Source organism: Ceratotherium simum, chromosome 3 (assembly GCF_057802395.1).
Source record: "Ceratotherium simum simum isolate JZ-2026a chromosome 3, ASM5780239v1, whole genome shotgun sequence".
NCBI classification, from domain to species: Eukaryota; Metazoa; Chordata; class Mammalia; order Perissodactyla; family Rhinocerotidae; genus Ceratotherium; species Ceratotherium simum.
In genome coordinates, this window is record NC_141902.1 from 67,553,858 (window position 1) to 67,575,236 (window position 21,379).

The window sequence follows — 21,379 nt, forward strand, 5'->3', positions numbered from 1 at the left end:
GCCTCACCCCCTATAGTTTGCCCTATGCATCTCTTCCATTTGGCTGTTTATTCGTATTCTTTATAATAAACCAGTAAACATAAGTAAAGTGTTTTCCTTGGTTCTGTGCGTCATTCTAGCAAATTATTGAACCTGGGATGGGGAAGTTGTAGGAACCCCTGAATTTGTAGTCAGCCCAGCAGAAGTGTGGGTAGCCTGGGCACCCCATTTGCAACTGGTGTCTGAAGTGGGGGTAGTCTTATGGGCCTGAGCCCTTTAACTGGTAGGATCTGACACTAACTCCAGATAGATAGTGTCAGAATTGAATTGCATTGTTGGACACCCAGATGGTATTGGAGAATTGGTTATTGGTGTGTAAAAAACTCCACACAAGAACATATTACAAAAAGTGAGTTCCCCACGGCAGAGTATAAGAACCCTGAGCTGTCTTACCCCCTTGCTAGATGCATGCTGTCTCTCAGCAAAACAAAAAAAATGCACAAAATGTTGGAAATAAAGGGCAAACCTCTGGCAAGAGGCTCTGCATATTGCTATGAAGAGCCTCAGATGACATCTGATGGGGAATAACATTCTAGGAGCCACCACTGTCGGCAAGAGAAAGAGCACCTATACCAGCGAAGTGGATCACCATGGGCACCCACCTAGAGCTTAAGCTACTGTGGTCCTTTTACTCCTGCCCCAAAGGAATGTGTACGTGTGATGTGTGTATGAAAAGACTTTAATCTAAATAGAGGGAATAATTTTATATGGGATCTTTGATGTTGAATAATCTTATAATAAATACAAATAATTTAGAAACGTTACCCATTTATCCTGGGTCCTCTGAAAAACCAAGCCTGATGCAAAGGTTAGGTGCTAATACCGTATTTGGAAGGTGCAAGCCCAGGGCAGTGAGGGTGAAGAAAAGGGAAGTAAGGCCAGGAGAGGTGAAATGCAATATGTGACGTGTTACTGTGCTGGCCACATCTTCACAACAGCCTCCGTGAGACACGGCAGGTCATTCAGCAGGCGTGTCGCCCTGCGTGGGGATGTGTTCCCAGGGTTGCAAGGAGGAACTGCACCTCAGAGCAGCCCAAGGAGAGAGATAAGGCGGAGAATTTATCTGCCCAGTTGCTTCCCACCTCTTATTTCCTATTGGCCAAATTGGCCAAGTTTCACCCCAGGGGAAGGGAGGAACTCACACTTTGGGGTTCATCACCAAGCTCCTCAGTGGCTAGATCCACGCCGTATGATGTGGTAGTTCATCTAATTCTAAAAGTGGAGAGTGGGGCCGGCCCCGTGGCTTAGCGGTTGGGTGCACGTGCTCCGCTACTGGCGGCCCAGGGTTTGGATCCTGGGCACGCACCGACGCACCGCTTCTCCGGCCATGCTAAGGCCGCGTGCCACATACAGCAACTAGAAGGATGTGCAACTATGACACACAACTATCTACTGGGGCTTTGGGGGGAGAAAAAAAGGAGGAGGATTGGCAATAGATGTTAGCTCAGAGCCGGTCTTCCTCAGCAAAAAGAGGAGGATTGGCATGGATGTTAGCTCAGAGCTGATCTCCCTCACAAATAAATAAATAAATAAATAAATAAATAAATAAAATAAAAGTGCAGAGTGGCCTGGTGCTGGCCGTGTGCCAGCCAAGAGAAATAAAGCAGATTGCTGGGGACTCTGAGCGAGCATCCAAGGTTTGCACCCCAAGACCCAAATCTGGTTGGATTCCAAAATTACTTTGAAGCCAGTAGAATTCATGTAATGCATCACCGCAGGTTGACACACAGTTTCTCCACCTGTGAAATGAGGGAGCTGGCTGAGGATGACCTTCCCCCCACGTGTCCTCCTACCCTAGTTCTGACTGTTTCTTGGGGAGGAAGGCCGCCAGGGGCCCAGCACAGCTCACACACACTTCCACCTTCTGCTGCCTGTGACGCCCACACGCCAAGCCAAGGCCCAGTAGTTGCGTTCACATTCCCCAGTACCACCTACTGTGTGCCAGGGACCCAGAAGTGTATCAGACCCTGTCTGCACTATTTGATTGCTAATAATAATAATAATAGCCACTCCATTACCATCTTTTATTGTAGTGCCAGCTTCGTGTCTGACACATAAATGTAAACATACACACATGCATCTGGTTTAATCCTGACCACAACCTTGAAGATATGCATCACTTTCCCATTTTACAGATGGAGAAACTGAGGCTTGGATATGCTCTGGAACTTGCCCAAGATCACCAAGGAGTAGGAGGTGATCTCACTGCGTGGTTTAGACTCAAAACACCCTATGGTTTGAATTTCTCTGAGGAAGCCAATCGAAGATCATGCTAGAGGGATGCCCACTGTTCCTTAATCAGGCGGGTTCTCTCAATATGCTATCAAGTGTTTGCGGCCAAGGCACCTGCACTCACTTCAGGCTGAGGTTCCTGGGTGGCTTCCTGTCTGGATATCTGTGTGTGCGTGTGAGTGCTCACCTGGAACAGTGAGGTCCCCTGGCCCCCTTCTCAGTGCAGCACAGCCTGAGAGCTCGTGGGCTGAGCCTGGGCTCCCATAAAGGGTCACCAGCCGGACAGAGCTTGGGGCACGCAGAGCGGGGCTGACCTTGTGTCAACAGGCTGTGGTGTCCTCTGTCCTTTGCCCACGCCTTCCGGCCCTCCTGCCTGGTGAGATGCCCCCTCCAGCAGCTGGCCCAGAGCAGCTGGCCACTCCCGAGAAATTCAACCCATCCCACCCTGGACTGGGGCCAGTGTGGTGTGAGAAGTGCCCCTTCCAAATTCTCTTTATTAGGAAGTGGTCGCCTGGGACACCATGGTCATTCCCCTCAAGGGAACAAACAACCACTCTTGATAAGTGGAAATGTTTTTTAAGCCAAGAAGCTGCTGCTCTAAATTCGCTAAAACTGGGTCAATATTTGGCTTCAATCCCCAGGACAAACATCAGTATGGAGAAAACTTTTACAGCTGTGGGTGCTCCATGGACGAACAAACGCAACCAATTATATGTTGTGCAGAAGGGCAGCAAATTGGGTGTTTGAAAAATGTCCTTTCACTAGTTTAGAAGCAAAAGACACATTTTTAGAAAGTATTCTCCAACAGAGAAAAGTGGCACAATGCAAATATAAGATGGAAGAGATAATGAAAATAGTTGATGATAAATGTTTCCTAACAAGGCTGTATTTTTGTTTTGTTTTGTTTAACAAGTTTTCGCCAAATGGCAATGCCTTGTGAACACTTCCCCTCAATGGCGGAGATTTCTCTCTGAGGAGGGAGGGCTTGTGAGTCCCCTTGGCCTTCCCTCCCGACAGCATCCCCAGGGATCTCTGATGTGAGGACTGAGGTTCCTCAAGGAGGGTACTGGGGGGCCCTTCTTCTCTCATTTGGACAACGCATACAGTCAGGGCCGGCCTCATGGGTCCGAGACCAGGGCAGCCCACCGGGCCCCGCACTCAGAAGGCCCCCGAGCTTGGTTTAATGCATTGGGATCAATCGGCATCTTGCAATTCTTCACCATTTTATCTTTGTATTCGTGTCTTGTATGTGAAGTCCAGTGGGTCATGGAGCCTGTGCCAGGGGCTTGGAACCTCCCGCTCACAGCATGGTCCCACCTCCTGCCCCCTCCCTGCCTCCCTGGGACAAGTTCTCCGCTGCCAGTTCCCTCATCCCCTGGTGCCCCAGCCCCACCTGCCTCCTCCTCCTGCCCACCGCGCAACCACCGGCCGTCCTTCCTGGGACAGGCAGCAATACGGCAAGTTCAGCGGGGCGACTTGAATAGGGCAAGCCTCTCTCCCACTCCCATCCAGTGCCTGGAGAGCCGGGCTCGGAGGCTGGGACATGGGTCAGGACTGCAGGCCTCCGGGAAGGGAAGATGCCTGGCTTGACTTCCCAGGGCATCTCTCTGGGGCTGGCAGGAGGGGCTACCCGGTAGTCGGTGTGCCCACATGTGCGTGCCGAGCCTTGGGGCTTGCCCACTCCCACCCCCCGCCTGGGAGGGTCTGCCCTTGCCCTGTGAACATCCCCCTGCTGAAAGGAGTGCAATTAAATAATAAAAAAACATTGTGATGGGTTGAGAGAGAAATCGCAGAAACAAGGACAAAGCTTTCTCCCTGCTTTTTGAACAAATAACTACGCAATTTCATTTTGCACTGGGCCTGGCAAATTGTGGAGCCAATCCCATATGCCGTGTGGGCTGGAGCCAGTTCTCACGGGCTCCCAATCCACGTTCGGTGATGTCATGTTAGAAGCTTGAAGGGCCATGGCGATAATAACAACACAGAAATCAGGCAAACACTGCAAAACAAGACTTTTTTTTCAAAGAGCTGGTTGTTAAACATTTACCAGCACACCATTGCACAGAGCACTCAATAAACGTTGGAAACGTCTTCCTCTTGTTATTTTTATTGGCTAAACTGGGCAGGCCCAAAGTTCTAGGAGGACAGTGCAGAGCCACGGAAGGAAGGCTAGGGAAGAAAACAACTTACTAAGTGCCAGGCATTGACCCAAACCATTCCACCACCATTTCAGGGATGAGGAAACAAACTCAGAGAGGTAACAGTCTCACCTAAGACTACACAGCAGGACAGCTGCTAAGCTGACATGTGGACCCCCTCTCCTAGCTCTTCGGAGAAGCTCTTCAGAGCACGTGTCCCTGCACAGTGCCTAGCACAGAGTCCTCAACTTCGGCAATGAACTGGGACAAGGGGGCTCAGGAGGAGTAGGCAGGAAAAGGGCTGCAGGAAGGACCCAGAAGTCCTGACCCTGTACTTTTGTCCTCTTCCAGGATCTTCACAGCCTGAGGCAAAAGCCTGGATGAATGGGCAGCAGGACAGAATGTTCCAGCAGCCACCAACTAGATCAGAGGCACAAATATTTGCTAAGCCCGGGGGCCTCCCAGACGTGTTGGCAGGGTTGGAGGGAGCAAGTGTATGGAGCCTCTCCTTCTGGGGCCAGGGAATCCAGGGGAGGGAGAAGACCCTCGAAGAAGTCTCCCCTGACTCCATTCTCTTTTTGTATATGAGCCCCTCACACCCTCAAGTATGTAAAGTCCAGTCACAAAGCACCTTCTCAGCCATGAGCAGAAGAGGGAGCTGACACCCATTTTACAGATGAGAAAACTGAGGCCCACAGAGGGAAGAGAACACGCCCAAGGGCTGGGAGATGGAAGAGCCTGAAGTGGGGCAGGACCAGAAAGCTGACCCCCAACACCAACAGTCTCCCATCCTGCATGTGGTCTGCTACTCCCCTACTCAAAAATGTCCCTAGACCCTCGCTGGTCTGACTAGTTGCTAGTCCCTGACTGACCCCCGACCCTTTTCTCTTGCCAGACCTCCTATACCCTTGCTTCTTACAGCTCTCTGGGCTGTTCTCTCCCCAGGGACCCTCCCCTCTCTTCTTTCCCCTCAGCTCAGGGAGCCCTTCTCACCCCACACTCTCTCCAAATATTGACTCTCCTGCCTTGCCCAGCTCAGACCTGGCCTCTAGTCCAGGAAGCCCTTCTGGACCGCTCTTGCTCAAAGGGTTCTTGCCCTCTCAGGAGTGGAAGCAGGAGGGACTGGGAAGCAGGGGTATGGGCCCTAGTTGCAGCTCTGTCACCAACTCGCTGGGTGGCCTGGGGCTACCCTGGTCTCTCTGAGCCTCAGATGCCTCCTCTGGACTCAACTCGCCTTCCTCACCAGGGAAGTGAGAGTCTGGATGGGAAAATCCTGGCAGTGGGGCCAGGTCATAGCTGCCGGGGTTCTTGCTGGCATCAGTATTGCCCCACCTTGGGCTCCGCCCAGACCCACTGTCACCCAGTCACACACTGTCTTCTGACTTTCCCCTGGGGGTGGGAGGCCTGTGTCTGGCCTGAGATCTCAGCTGGGGTGGATGCTGTGAGGACGGGCCCCAGGGAGCCAGGCCTGGGGCTGGGGCTGGGAGAGGCTGCAGTAAGAGAGCTTGGAGGCCACCTTGAGTCCCAGCCCCTAGGCAGTTCTGCCCTTCAACCCTCCGCGTGCTAACAACTTTTCCCAATCAAGAGCAAACTCTCTATGCCAGCAAAATTAAAAAGGGCCCCTGGGAAACGCCGGAGTTTTTTTCCCCTGAGGCAGACTTTTGGACGGCCCACAGAAGTGTCCCCCCAATGCCTAGAATCAGACTGTCACGGCATTGCATCCTATAGACACCTGCTCCCCACCGTACAGATGACGAAACTGAGAGCTCGAGAGATGCGGGGACTTGCCAGCGCGGCCGTGGAGACGCGAGTACGTTCAGAGAGGCCCTCCTGTTGAAGGTGTGTGGGCAGAGCGAGCTCCCGCTTTTACTTAGTGTGAATGTTATTTTCAGTTGCTTTGGTGGCGAAGGCCCTTTCAGAGTCACCCCCGGCACCACCACTGCTCGGGGTCTGAGAACGTCCGAGGCTGAAGCAGGACCAACCGCCGCCGCCAGCGCCGAGCGACCCCCGCAGTTGGGCCCCGAGGCTCCGGACCCTCGGTCGCCGGTGGAGGAGGGGGTGGCGCTCCGGGAGCGGGGCGGCGGGCTCCGGGGGCGGGGCGGCCGTGACCCCGCCCCCGCACACTCCCACTCCGGTAAACAAGCGGCGGCGGCGGCGCCGGGAGGCTTCTCCTGCAAGCCGGGCGCCGAGTTGCGTCACGGGTCCCGGGAGCCTCCCGCCCCGGCGGCCGGCTCCCCGCGGCCCTCGCCCGCCCGTGTCCGAGGAGCAGAGGGCTGGCGAGGCGCCTCCCTCCCCCGGCCGCCAGGGCAGGAAGGCCTCCAAGTTTTCTCTGGAGGCCCCTGGGGACTTCGTTGAAACCAGGTTCAGCTCCAGGGTGGGGGCTTTGCCGTGGCCGCGCAGGACCTGCGCCTCAGTTTCCCCTTCTGTGAAACCAGGGGGCTGCGTTAGGATTCTGTGCCTCCAGCTGGGGAAAGGAGAGATGCGCCCTGAGCGCAGGGCGAGGGGCTGCCCCTGAGAAGGGCTGTGGCTCTGAGCTGGGCTTTCCACTTCAGCGCTGTAGTGGGGGTTCGCACGCAGCGTGTCCCGGAACGCAGGCGCTCCCCTCCCAGGGGGCCTTGGAGACCGCTCAGCCGCGCAGAGGAAGGATGACTGTAGTATTCCAGCACCCCCCTCTCCAGACTTGCTGCGGGACGCCGACCCTCTGGGTCAAATGAAAAACAGTTCCTCTCTGCCACCCTCACAGCGGGTTTGTGCCAGCGCTTTGGAAAAGGCATTGGGTTGCACAACCAGGAGGGCGATTTCCGCTCAACTTCAACAGTTTCCACCTCAGAGCCTGATCGTTGGAACAGGTTGCGGAAGGAGGCAGTGGGCACCCCGGGCAGGGGAGACATTCAAGCGGAGTCTGCTCAGGGAGGCCGCACAAGGGATGCTTGCTGGAATCTCCAGGAGCTGCTCGGTCCTGTGACTCCACGATTTGGTGATTCTGCACCTGCGCTGTCCAATGAGGTAACCACTAGCCACATGTGGCTGTTGAGCACTCGAAATGTGGTGTGGGACCCACTGGAAACCCCAGAGTGGGCATGAAGATTATTTTGAGCTGAAGACATTTGAGATTCAACGATGCAGAAAACAGCCTCCTCGAGCTTCTTTTATCTGACGAAAAGCAACTTCTGGGAAATGAGGCTACCATAAACCCCCTCGCCACAGGAGTTTTATGGCCCTGAAGAGGAGGAGAGGGCGTTCATACTTGTATAGACAAATATTATAACAAACTTTCTTATCTTACGTCCGTTCTCCTAAAAATCCTCTTGTCTTTTCTAAAGAAATTTATTTGTTTTTCCCACAGAGGCCATTTCTCCCTCCTCCCTTTTCCCTACTAAGTTAGGTTTGTAAGCCTTTAACTTGAATCATTTAACAAGCCAGCTACTCCCTTTGTTGGCTTCTGTATGCGTACAAAATACACTTTTTTCTCCTGTTAATCTATGGTTTGTTGGTTTAATTTGCAGGCCTCAGCAACTGAACCTACGAGGATAGAGGAAAAGTTTTTTTTTCCTCGCCTACAGAGGCTAGTCTGCAGTGATATGTGCAAGAAGTGTACAATACACACAGGACTTCAAAGAAATAAAAGAATGTAAAATATATCATTAACAATTTTATATATTGATTACGTGTGAAATAATATTTTGGATAAATTGTGTTGAATAAAAATTCTTTTCACTTTTTTCATGTTTACTAGAAAATTAAAAAAAAACGTGGCTGGTATATTTCTGTTGGCTAGAACTACTAAATGGGAGGTGACCTTGACCTTGTATCTTTGGGTTTGCTTTTACCAGGCGATGTTAACACGGCTTTGTTAACCGAATGCTCTTGTCAGGTCCTGAGTGGCTTGGGCAGTGGGGGGTGGAGAAAAAGGAGGCACTGTGCCAGCGCTCTGGAAGCTGCCAATCCCCTCTTGGCTCCCAGCTCAGCCTGGCTGGGTCTTCCTGCAGTCCTGCCTCCCCTCCTCCACTGGACGGTCAGGCCAGCAGAAGGCTGGGCAGAGGGTTCTGGGGCCTACCAGGGCTCTGGGAACTCAGAGAAGGTGCTCCACGCAGGCCAAGGGTTCAGAAGACAGTGTGGCGAGTGGCCAGGAACCATGACTGGCCCTGGAGAGCCGTTCCCATGGCTGGGACCACAGATGAGCCTTTCAGCTGCCCAGTCCCAGGCCTCCCTGCCCAGCTTCTCCTGGCAGTCTCCTAGTGGCAGCAGAGCCCTCCGCCAGCCCTGCCGGCACCACCAGGCTGTGATGTAACAGGTTCCCCAGCCCTCCTCCCCTCTGCCACCCCCTAGTCCCTAGGCTCTGCTTGATTAAAAGATATAGGCTGGAGTCGGGGGAAAAAAAGATATCCCAGACTCAAAAGAAAAAAAACGAAAAATAACTTCTGCAGCTGATATTTCTGATTAACAGCCCACACCTGGCAATTTGGAGGGGCGGTCCTTGTTGGTATGACCCAGGTTTAACCCATGCAGCTGATATGAATGTGACAGCTTTACAGCCCTGTAAAGCTAACCAGACCTGCACGTAGTTAAACAACCTTATCTAACATTCCTTTTTCTTCTTTTATATAAACTTGCTCACAATAATAATAGCTAACACTCTTATCAAGCTTATTGTGTGCCAGGCACGGTGCTAGTGGCGTCCATATATTAATTCATTTAACTTGAATTCAAGTAGATTTCAGGCACAACAACAACCCTATGAGGTAAGTCCTATTATTATCCTTTGTTCGAGGGGGAGGAAACTGAGGCACAGAGAGGTTAAGTAAACTTGCTCAGTCACACAGCTAGAAAGGGGCAAAAGTGGGATTGAAAGTAGGCAGCCTGGCTTTAGTGTTTGTGCTCCAGATCCCTTCATTACACAGCTTCTCCCAGGATGCTGGAGGAATCTATTGTGTTTTGTTTTCCTTGACTGGTTCCTTTACTAACTAGTTTATGATAAACCTGTGACACGTGCTCACAGTCTGAAACATGTCGGAGATTGGCTTTAACAAATTAAAAATGATGAGGTGGGAAAGTGACCAAACTCATGGGGAAGAAGAAAAAAATCCCAGAAGAATAAATCTTTCTATCATTCTTTGTCCATTTCTCTACGTGGGTGGGCAAGGGAGCACTGTCTAAGAATGGGTCAGCTTGTTCGAAGATCGACTGCAGCTGAAGACTGTTGTGGCCCAGGCTGATGGGTGCCCCTGGCTTAGCAAGTCGCCTGGGCGGGCTCAGAAATGTGGAGACATATCTGGTTTGCAGGCGTGGGGGTGGAGGCCCAGCTGCACCAAATGGGAACGGGAGAATAGGCGTTTCAGACAGGGGAAGGGGAGTGGGGGGGAACCCGGGAAGATGTTAGCAAGCTGTGACCTGAGTGGAGTGTGGCAGGACAGGAAGCAGCTGAGGGGTTTGCAAACAAGATGGCCTCCATTTAATTGTCTCCGTTGCTTGTGCTGAGCTGGGATGTTGTTCCTCTCCGTCATCCTGAACTTCGGTCAAAGCCCAACACCAACGCTGCTTTGTGCCAGTTAGTGTTGAGGGGCTGAGGGGCCTGGGGGCTTGGGGGGGTGAAGGGGATGGTGGGTGTCCAGCTTGGGGAGGAGTGGGCCTGGGGGCCATGGGCACAGGGCAAGCTGCTGGGTGGGAAGTCTTCCTGAAGAAACATAAGCCACCCTCAGAGTCACTGGGGGGTCTCTGGGTTCCTGCCAGTTGCAGGTTGGGCAATGCATAAGGGTGTCCAGCCAAAATGGCGTCCAGCCCCTGAGCTCCAGTACATGCTCCGCTCCCAGGTCAGGCGCCCTGGCGCAGGGCTCTGTCTGCCCCGAGTGGTGTCTTCTCCCAGACCATGTGGGCCGGTGGCGGCCCTGTGTGGAGCCTCTGCGGAAAGGTGAAGACTTGAGGCCTGCTGGGCAGCAGCCACTCGGGTCCCACACACAGTCCAGGCCCTGTGCTGCTGCTCTAGACCTCCTGAGTCAGAGAAAGCCCCATCGGGCCTCTCCAGGCCTTGTGCTAACTCCTGACCCAGCCTCCCGCCTCTTTCTGGCCCTAGGCCAGCCTCCTCTGGGCAGCCTGCCTCTGCAAGTGTGTCCAGTCTGGGGGACCTCAAAGACACAGAGGTGGGGCCCACGATGGGAGTCCTGAGTGACACACTATGAGCAAGAGAGCATCTGAGTTTGCTAATTAGGGTCTGCGGTTTTTTTAAGAAGTTCGAGCAGACTCAAGAGTTTGTTCACTTATTAATCCGTTCATTCCTATTGTTTCTATTGACCTGTACCCAGATACATTGGTTTTCTAATTTGGTCTCACAACATACTTTTAGGTGTTTTTATTCCTAAATTACAGATGAGGAAACTGAGGCAAGAGGTAGCTGGAACTCAACCCCTGTCTGGGTTGTTCTGGTCTTCCAGCTGGGTGGGGGTGGGGCAGCGGCAGCCCAGGCTTCGACCCTGAAGTGAAGGAGGGGATGAGGGGGGCAGGGTGCACCTGTGGGCATAGACCCACATAGGAGCCACAGCGGGCAGAAGAGGGGATTGTGAATGAGAAGGCAGGTGGGGCTCCAACAAAGGCGAAACAGGGAAGGAGGGGACAGGGTGCCCTCAGGGCCTTGCAGAGCAGGTAGAGGCTAGAAGGAGTGGGAGGGTGGTGGGTGCCCAGCGGGAATCGCCTGCAGAGGTCCCCCAGCGGAAAGTGATCACCCCACGTGTCCTCCTCCTCCTCTGGGCTGAGGAGGAGGGAGGGAGTCCAGCTGGGTGAGCTGGGCATTCACCCATCCCTGGGGGCTGTCCCAGGCAGTTGTCGGGAGGGATGGGCCAGCCCGCCCTGGCAGACGGGAGTGGGTGAGCAACGGGCAAGTTGCTCTTCATTCAAGAGCCCCTTCCTCCCTTCCACAATAAGAAAGTAAGAAAAGCATGTAACAGCCCCATGTTAGAGATGAGAAAACGGGCCAACCATGTCCACTGACTTGCCTGAGGTCACAAAGTTAGGTTGGGGTGCAGCCAGGGGGCAAACTGGCCTTTGCTAGTCTGTGGAGGAACTCGGTGTGAACCCCAAAGCAGTGAGTGTGAGGGACAGGGCTGGGGACGGGGTGGGGGGAGCAAACATGGAAGGGGGGCAGTTGGTGATTGAACACCCCCCAACACCTACCCTCCCAGCACCTCCTTATTCTGGGCCAGGAAGGAGAGGCTGGGGGCCTTCTAGGGCCCTCCTGCCTTGAGTAACCAGTGGGTCCTGTGGGCACACAGAGGTCATGCACTCCGGGCATAACAGGCCTGGCAGAGCGCAGGACACTGAGAACGAACAAGTGAGTGAATGAATGAATGAATGAATGGGGGAAAGAATGGATGAAAAGCTGTGTTTGGAGGTCCGTATCTGTCCATGCATGGGTGTGCTCCTGCATGAAGGCAACATCCTTCTCCTCCTGGGTCCTCCAAGCTCCTGTGAGTTCTGCCCGGCCAGGGCGTGGTGGTGGGAGCACAGGGTGGGAGGTGAGGAACCCCGGGCTTGACTCCTGGATCGGCCGCTTCCTGGGGGTGAGACCTCCAGCGAGTCACTTCTCCTGGCTTCCTCCTCTGCACAACAGGCCTACTAACCCCCAGCTCTGGAGAGCGCTGCCCACTACAGTCCACTGAGTTTCATGTGCTGTGAGGCTCTGGAGGGAGAGTATCCTTGTTACAAGAAGGGTCAACAGCCCTGGACAGAGTCCACAGGCAGGGGGCGGGCAGGAAACGGGGAGGGGTAGAGGAGGGAAGGCTTCAGGCTGCCTGAGGGCTGGGGGGGCGGTGAACATCCTGGGGCAGGCCTGTACTGGGGAAGGGGGCGCTCTTGGTTGTCCCAGGCCAGACAGTCCCCCACATGCACATGTACCCCTAGCAGCATAGCCCAGCTGGGGTCCTCCCCACCCCTTGGGTTCACCTCCTCCAGGAAGCATGGCTGTGCCCCAGCTCAGGCTGGGTTCCACATATCCACAACCTCACTTAGTCTGCCTGATTGTCCCACGAGGCGGGTAACAGTTATCCTAATTTTATACCTGTGTAAACCATGCTTCAGGGAAGTGAAGTGACTTGCCTAAGGCAACACAGCTCAGAAGGAGCAGAGGCAGGATTTGAGCTGAGGACCAGGGACCAATCTTCCCCAGCCCCTCCAGCTCAGAGTGTGGGCCCCCTGCCCTCCAGCCCCCTGGCCCAGGAGCACATTCTCGAGCTCAGGGAGGCCCCTCATTCTGCTCTGTGAGGTCTGTCTCAACTTGTCACAGGATGGGGAGCCCGGCACCCTGGTGGGAGCATATCAGGTCACAGTGACAGTCCTGGCTGCCCAGGGACTGGCTACCAGCCACAGCCCTGGGGGTGGGGGTAGCACTTCACCCCCACTGACCCTGGTGCATGGGATCAGCCAATCAGGGAGCCCCTCAAAGTCCATAGGGGTGCTGGGGACCAGAGGGGTTGCAGGAGTGGATGAGAGGTGGCCCCGGGCCCATGCAGGCCCTGAGAAATAGAGTGCAGTTCATGGAGAGCAGACTCCAGCTGAGGTTGGGTGGGCCCCGGGGAGCCGGGAGGCCTTTCACGTCCAGGCCCAGATCTACCTCCAGGCTTGGCCACCTCCCACAGAACCACAGCCCGGCTGAGCAGTGGGCACAGTCTCCCCAGTTGCCCCAAAATGCCTTCACAGGCCCTTTGTCCTCAATGGCTTCATGCTGCCCCTTCTGGGAACAAACAAGGACCATGGTCACAGGTGGCGCTCAGGCTGACCACGGCCTAACACTCTGCCCTCCACCGGGCTATGGTTAGCATGTCAGCAACACAGCACCTGTGGTGTGGGTCACGGGAAGCCCCCGTGGACTTCTGGAGGGGGCCACTCAGAAGACCACCGTGGGCAAGGAGGACCATGCCAGGGGCAGCGGGGGCCCCTCTGCTTGCCTGCTGGAGACAGGGAGACATGGGAGTTTCTGAGTCCCTCCCTCTTAATTGAACAGACCCATCTCAAGGCCTTCTGTCTCTATTAGGATTGTCCTAGTGTGTGTCCTGGTTGTTGCCTCAGAATTGAGTTAGGAATGAGGAGAGAACCGGGACTGGGAGCCGGGACTGGGATGAACTGGGGTGGGGATGAAGAGGGGGTGGGACCCAGAGGCTTGAAAGCAGGGGACTTTGTTGGAAGGACTTGCCTGCCCCCACCCCTCCAGCATTGAGCCTCGAAGGGAGGAGAGGATGGAGGGATGGTTTTGGCTTTCTTTCTTTCCCACCGTGACTCACAGAACTTCTTTCCAGAGAAGGGAAAATGGACTTGTACCCTGCACTTTCTCGGGTCCTGAGGGCTTCTCGGGAACTGGTCTGAGGAAGGAGGAGGAACACAGGTTCACTGAGTGCTCACTGTCTGCCAGGCCCACCAGGAGCATGAGGACTTGGGCACTGGACCCGCACCATGAACTTGGGGCAGGATCCTCATCCCACAATGGAGCACCCTGGAGTTCAGAGTGGGGAGCGGCTTTACCCGAGGTCCCACAGCCATGAGTGGCATTTGGGATTCGGGCCTGGGCTAGGCCGCTGGTGCTTTGTTTTCAGCAGAGCATCTCTAAGAAGGCCACGCTTACTCCAAGGAAGGAGGCGCTAACAGGAAGTTTTAGCGCCAGGACATCGAGGCAGCAGTTTCCAAGCAGGGGGACTTTTCTGGACTGAACTGGAGACTCATGGGGGCGGGGGGAGGGCAAGCCCTGGCCCAGCCAAACCTCCTCCCCCAGCTGCAGGGTATTTACCTCTCCTGCTGCTGGGGCTCGAGTCTCGTGACTGACCACAGCCCCACGTCAGCCCCAGGTGGCCTCAGTCTGCGGGCCTCGGCTTGGGGTGAGGCTGACTTCCTGCCTGTCTGGGTCCCCTGCTCCGCTGTTCACACGGCTTCCCCAGGCCCGACATGCTCTCCCTCCCCCAAGCCTGAGCAGTACCTTGGTGGGACCCCCACCCCCTCATCAAGACCCCTCTCCCTGGGCCAGGGCTACTCTGAGTCTGGGGAGGGAGACAAGAGGGGGCTTCCCTTGATGCTCCCCTCCTGCCCCATGGCCTGGGTGCCACAGCCACCTGCCTCCCACCCCCACAGCCCGTCTCTCTTAATCCTCCCTGGAACTTGAGGGCTGTTACTATTATTGTCCCTAGGTTAAAGACAGGGAAACCGAGCTCAGGCAGGGGACATCTTGGCCTGCCCCTGACCCCAGAGCCACTCCACTGTTCTGTGGTCCCCACACCCAACAGCAAGTCACGTCTCATCCCCTCTTGTGTCTCCTGCAGGAGACATTCTCTCAGCCCACCAGCCACAGGCCACTGCTACACCACCCCGCCCTCAGCTCCCTGATCTGACCCCAACTAGCTTTGCCTCCTCCCCTAGGGGACTCTGGGGACTTGGCTGGCCTCCTGCCCTCCCCCTGGTCTCTCAGCCAGCCAGGGGGCCCTGAAGGAGCAGAGCTGGTGAGGAGGTGTGTGGGTGCTGAGACAGGGCCCCAGGGATTGCTGGGAGAAGCCGTGTCCTGTGGGGCTTCTCTGCCTCCCAGCCCCCTACTCGCCTCCCTGAGGGATCCTCAGTCGGCTCCACTGCCCTGTGCTGGGAAGCCCATAGCAGGGGATGCTGGGAGGGCACCTGTGGGTGCAGCGAGACTGACAGGGGCCTCACAGCCTGGCCCCTTGGCCTGCCTGCACTTGCCCCAGCCCTGGGCCCTGAGGTCGTGGAGACCTCCTGAACTCCTGCCCAGGGGAGCTGTTCAAGGGCAGATAGGCCTGATGAGGTGCTAATTACTGAGCTAATTGGAGCCAGTGAGCTACAGATGGCCTGGTCGACAGGAGGTGGGGACTGCATGAGGCGGGGGCTGCCAGCAGAGGGTAAGGAGGGAGGCCAAGGCCCAGGGCCAGAGTGGCTGTTTGTTCAGGAATTGTTGATTTAGTGGCACTGACCAGTTGCCTTGCGTCCTGCTCTCCTCCACACCGCGGCCCTGGGCCTCTCTCCACTAAAGGACTTGTGTTCTAAGGCCACACTTGTTGGAAGGGTCCACTGAGCACTTGGGGGGCACCAGAGGAGAAGGGAGGCCACGGCCCTGTCCTGGGAACTCTGGGCCTGCTGCAGCCCAGGAAGACGTGGGGCTGGCTGCCGTTGGAGGCAGCCTGTGAGAACAGAGGTGATGTCACGGAGCTGGGTCATCTTGGAGGGTTCTGGGGCCCACCCCATGTCAGCCCTGCCTCTTTTTGGACCTTGGCCTGGGCCCTGTCCCTCTGGGAATAGCTACTATGCGGTCTCCCAAGGGGTTGGAGAGCCCAGGAGGTGGACTTGTACTCTGTGACAATAGAGGCCTCACAGATGGGGGATGCGATTGCCCCCCAGACAGAGGGCAGGGGAGCTAGTGAGGCCACTCTGCGGCAGCCAGAAAGGAAATGTGTGGAACCCTCTTCCCCACCCAGATTCCCCTCTTCACAGCCCACCTCCCTGGCTCAGTAACTCTCAGCACCCTGGAGCCAGGGAAGATCTTGGTCACCGAGGGCCAGACTCCAGACCTCAGCAGGGCAGCATGTGGTCGTCATTCACACTGGCCACAGCCGGCTGTCTGGGTGTCTCGGCCCACCCAGCTCTAGCCCAATGGGCTCCCGTGGCTACTGCCCATACTCTGCACTCTCTCTGCTCTCCAGGCCTTTATTTAGGCTGTTCCCCCTGCCAAGCATACCCTCTCTGCTCCTCTCCGTCTAGTTAGACCTCCCCACCTGGATCCCAGGCTGCTCCATGACCTTCCGCTTGACCTCCTGTAGTACCGCAGCCCCTGCTCCTCCACACCCCCATGGCGCCCAGGACCCAGAACTGTTAGTTATCAGAAGGGAAAGTGGGAGGCTAACCCCCACAACACTCACCGAATGCTGTCCCACCCCCCTCCCTCCCGGATGCTCTCAGAACTCAATGCGATTATGGGTATGAAAGGCTTCTGGTAGTAATACCCACTTAACAACGATAATAATTGCTCCAATTTTATGAGTCCCTACTTCTGAGCCAGGCATTGTGCTAGGTACTTTCTGTGCATCTTCTCACAGCAACCCTCCAGGGCTGGAGTTTTTATTATCTCCACTTTTCAATGAGGAAACAGAGGCTCAGAGAGGCCAAGCAACTCATCCAAAGTTACACAGCAACTAAGTGACAGTCTGGGGATTCCCAAGTCACTACCCTCACAATGGGGGGAGTGGTTGTTATCTTTGCCAACCTGTTTCCTTCCCCCCTTCTCCTCCCTCCCTGCCTGTTATCCTCTGCCTGGTGAGTTTGCATCATTGCTACAGCCCAGGGGTCCAATTAGGGGACTTCCCGAAGGGAGATGACTGAGGCAATCCCTGCCCCAGGGGGCCTCCCTCAGCCAAAGTTTTAATTAGCCATCACTGCTCTTCCTGAAACGCGGACCTGCCAGCGGCTACACCAGCCCAGGCTGGCTTTGTGGCAGGAGGCAGGACCAGCGTCCACCCAGCAGCACAGCTGAAGCCTGGGAGGGAGGTGTGGCTGGGCCCCTGTCCCACCAGGCTCCCGGGGTCCACCTCAGCATTACCTCATTTAATCCATTAAAAGGATTGATAAAATAAACGGATTAAGTGACTTAATCCATTAAGTGGATTAAATAAATTAAACATGTTAATATTTGTAAAGCTTTAAAACAGTGCCTGGTACATATAAAGGCTATATGGGTGTTATTTTTATTTAATTTTTTTTTTTTTTTTGGTGAGGAGATTAGCCCTGAGCTAACATCTGTCGCCAATCCTCCTCTTTTTGCTGAGGAAGACTGGCCCTGGGCTGATATCCGTGCCCATCTTCCTCCACTTTATATGGGACGCTGCCATAGCATGGCTTGATAAGCGGTGTGTCGGCGCACGCCGGGGATCCAAACCTGGGCCTCCGCAGCGGGGTGCGTGCACTTAACTGTTAGGCCACCAAGCTGGCCCTATATGGGTGTTAAATTAAAAAAACAAGTCAGCAGGAATGAGGGGAGCAAGGGGCAGATGGGGGCATAAGGCTATTCTTGGACATGAGGATGGCACCTTCCCGGGTCACTTGGCAATGCTAGGTGAACGCATGTGGGCTGCCCTTTCACAATTCGGGAAGCTTAGGGCTGAGCACACAGCGGGGCTTGGAGGAAGGTATGGAGGAGGCCGCGTGCCAGGCGCCATACTGAGCATTTCATGTACTGTGCTCCGCCTCGGGAGACGGGGGTCATCGTCCCATTCTACAGAGGAGGCGTCCGGGGCTCAGACAGGCAGTCCGCATGTCCGGGGTCAACAACCATTGAGAGGCAGAGCAGGGTTTGGACCCACAGCCTAAGCCTTGTACACTGGAAATCTGAGTCCATGTGTCTCCCACCTCAGGCCACAGAGCGACACCCCCAGTCCCTAAAGAGGGAAAAGTGCCCCTCTCTGCTCCCACTCAGCCTCCGGGAAACCCAAGGGCTCTGAGTGGGTGTCTGTGTGGAGGACCCTGGGAACCCCTTTCCCGGGACAGGGCTGTGAGTCCGAGCTGAGATAATGACAAGGGGTTTTGCAGGCTGCAGAGCTGAGGCACCACCCTCACCCCTCCCGGGAGCATGAGGCCTCCTGACCATGACCCTGGCCTCAGCCGGCCTGGCTGCACACCTCCCCCCAACAGCAGCAGCCGCTGTGCCAGCCCAAAGCCAGAGCTGAGCCCTGGGACGCGGTTGCCTGGTAACCGGCCCTAAGTGACAGAAACCCCAGCAGGCCACTAACGAGGGGGCAGCACCAACCACCTGGCCCAGACCCCCTGGCCCAGCAGCCTTAGGAAAGCTTTGCAGGACAGTCCACCTGGCCTGCCCACAGTAGGAGGGGAGGGTGCTCCAGCATTGGTGGAGGGGGCCCGGGCAGGGAGGAGCTGGGTTGGCAGCCCCCAAGACCTTTGAACTGGGGAGCTGGGGGAAGGTGATTCCACATAGAGGCCAAAGTCCAACCGAAGCAGTTAGGCACTGGGCAGGATCAGGGGTGTGGGTACAGCCTGCTCAGGCCCAAACCACCATCCTGGAAACAGCTGTGCTGCTCTGCCCAGGGCACAGGGGCCAGGGGGGGGATCCCCAGAGAGGCCCAGGATGAGGAAAGGAAAAGAGGTGATTAGGGAGGCTGGCAGAAGTCCAGGCTCTGGGTAGGGGAGCAGCCTCCTGCAACATTAAGGAGGAAATGCATCCATCTCACCCCTTTTCACAGGGGTTCTCCCTCCTTCTCCCCACACCCCCAGCCCCAGGCTGGGACCTCCAAGGAGGTAGCCACAGGCAGCATGAGGCCTGCAGGTGTAGCTCAGCCAGGTGTTTTTCCATCCCAGGTCTGGGGGTGGGATGGGGAGGAAAGGCGGTGTCAGAACAAGAAGGAAGCTGGTGTATAGACTGGACAGGCCTTCAGGAGACCTGGGTTCTAGGCCTGCCTGCCCCAGACCCTGGGCATGTGGCTGCCCCTCTGTGGGCCTCAGTTTTCCCACATTGAAATGGGGGCTGGCGGCGGGCTGTCACTGGTCTGAGGTTTGGCGTCCTGGGTCCTGAGAGGCTGAGGGGGGTGTGCAAGGGCTTTGGGGAGCTGTTGGCAGGAGAGGCTCCTTTCAGGCTCTCACCTCTGGGCCCCAGGGAGGTTTTTCTGCCTTTCTTCCCTTTCAGACGTGCAGAGTCCTCCTTCACCATTAACCCTTCACTCCCTAACCACAGCCTGGCTCAGCTCTATACTGGCACTGGAGTCCCAGCACAGGCAGACCCAGGCCCTGCCCTGGAGGAGGTCCCTCCCCAGTCTAGTAGGGGATCCAGGCTTGCAACCAGGCAATTTTAGCACGGGAAGCTGCGGCTAGCATGGAGATGAGTTCAGAATGCTATGAGGTCTCAGAAGAAGTGACCAAACCCAGCCTGGAGCTCTGGAAAGCTTCCTGGAGGAGGGAGCCTAAGCTGAGTCTTGAAGGCCACCAGGAATTAGCAAAGAAAGAGCTGGACAAGCAGCCAAGGCTGAGGGAGAGTGTATTCCAAAGCACGGAGGTGTGACCCAGCAAAGAACTTTGGCTGGCTCTGGGGACTGCAATGGCAGGCCAGTTGGAGAGGGTCAATCAGGAGACAGGCAGAAGCCAGAGTGGGGACCTGGATCCTGAGGGCAGTGGGGAGCCACGGGAGGCTCCAAGCTGGGGGGTGTCGGGGTCAGATGTGGGCATTAGAAAGACCTCTCTGGAGGTAGAGAGGAAATGTTTCCCACTGCTTCCAGCACCCTGCCGGATCTCCCAGTGGCTGGGCTCTGGCACAGCCAGAATGGGGGACCCTCCCCCACTCAAGGCCGAGTACCCTATGCCTCAGGCCTCTCTCGGGCCACGGCAGCCCCATCCCCACAAGCACACATTGCACTGGAGTACCATGGTCTGTTTCACATCTGTCTCCCTCGCTGCACTGGGAAACAGCACCTGGGTCCCATTCACTGCCAGTATAAAGTGTAGGGATCCTCAGTATTTGGTGGAAGGAAGGATGGGAAGGACAGGCAATCCACCCTGGCTGTGAACTAATCAGAGAGCTCCCCCTGCCCCTGCAGTAAGGTCCCCAAATTATTGTGTGTGGGCTTTTTTCTAGCCAGTAGGCTGGCAGGCACAGTCCTCCAGAGGGGCCCAGAGAAAGCACATCCCCCTTTCTCCGTCAGTCTCTGGGATCCCCCTCTCTCCGTGTTTGAGATCCTCCTCTGAGAGACTGATTTCCTCTGGAGGTGGGGTGGGGCTCCTTAAGAGTTTGGGGGGCTCCCCACTCCCTGTTCATCCTGGCAGAGCAGCAGGTTAATGCTTCCCTGGCCTTCCCTGCAGAAGGAAGCTCTGGTTTGCTGGTACACCTTGGGGAAGTGGCTCTCCTCACTCCGCTCAGATCCCATGACCTGGCCCCACCCCCAGGTCCTCTCCAACCCGATCCCCTAAGATGCTCTGAGCCCAGGCTGACAGCCACGGGTACAGCTCAACCCTCAGGCTCTGCGTGCTTGGGTGGCAGAGGGTTCCTGACCACCAACTGTGCCTGAGCCTTCTCTCAGAAGGGTTTGGGGTCACACAGTCCTGCAGAGGAATCTCCGCTCCTCCGTTTCTTGGCTATGTGGGCAAGTCGTTCCCCTTCCCCCTGCCCCAGAGCCCACTGGTTGAAGGCTTACTATAAAGCAAGCTGTGAATTCGTTGGATCCGCAGGAGCCCTGTGACATGTTCTAATCTTGCCCATTTGACTGATGAGCAAACTGAGGTTAAGGGGCTTGCCTATGGCCACGCAGCTCAGGAAGTCAAACCTCAGTTTGTTTGTTTTTCAAACTCCTGCCTCATGTGGCTGTAAGAATTAGAGGAGATAATGTCTATCAAGTGACCAGCACAGCACCACACTCCAAGTTGGCGCTCCTTGCCTTGCCCACCCACCAACACTGATATACGGAGACACGCCTCTGCTAGGTGGGAGCAGGGGAGGGACGAGGAAGTCGAGAGGGCTGAGAGTGCCGTAACAGCAGTCAGGGGCCTCCCTGGAGGACGCAATGTCTATAGCTGGGTCTGGAAGGGTTGAGGAGAGCAGTGCTGTGTTTCCTGGGGACAGGCACCACACTTCTCTGTTTCTCTGCCTGGAGGGTGGCTGTCAGCACCAATCTCCCTCTTCTGGGGTGAGGAGGAGCTCCCCGGAGGAAGGAAAGAGATTTGTAAATAGCAGGTGTGGCCTCATTAGAAGGAGTGACGTTGTTATTAATAACCACGTAGGTAAGGAGCTGAGGTTCAGGGAGCTGACCTTTTACCTCGCCTTCCCAGGGACCAGGAGGAGTAATCAGTGTCTGGGGTAGGATGAGGAGTGTGTGCCTGGGGAGCCAGTGCAGACCCAGTGTGGGGAGGGGGGCGGCCGTGAGTGTGAAACCTCCCTCCCAGGCTTTTCTATGCTACTTTTGTTAACTCCACCCAGGAAGCCACAAAGGACAGACTATTTGCTTCTC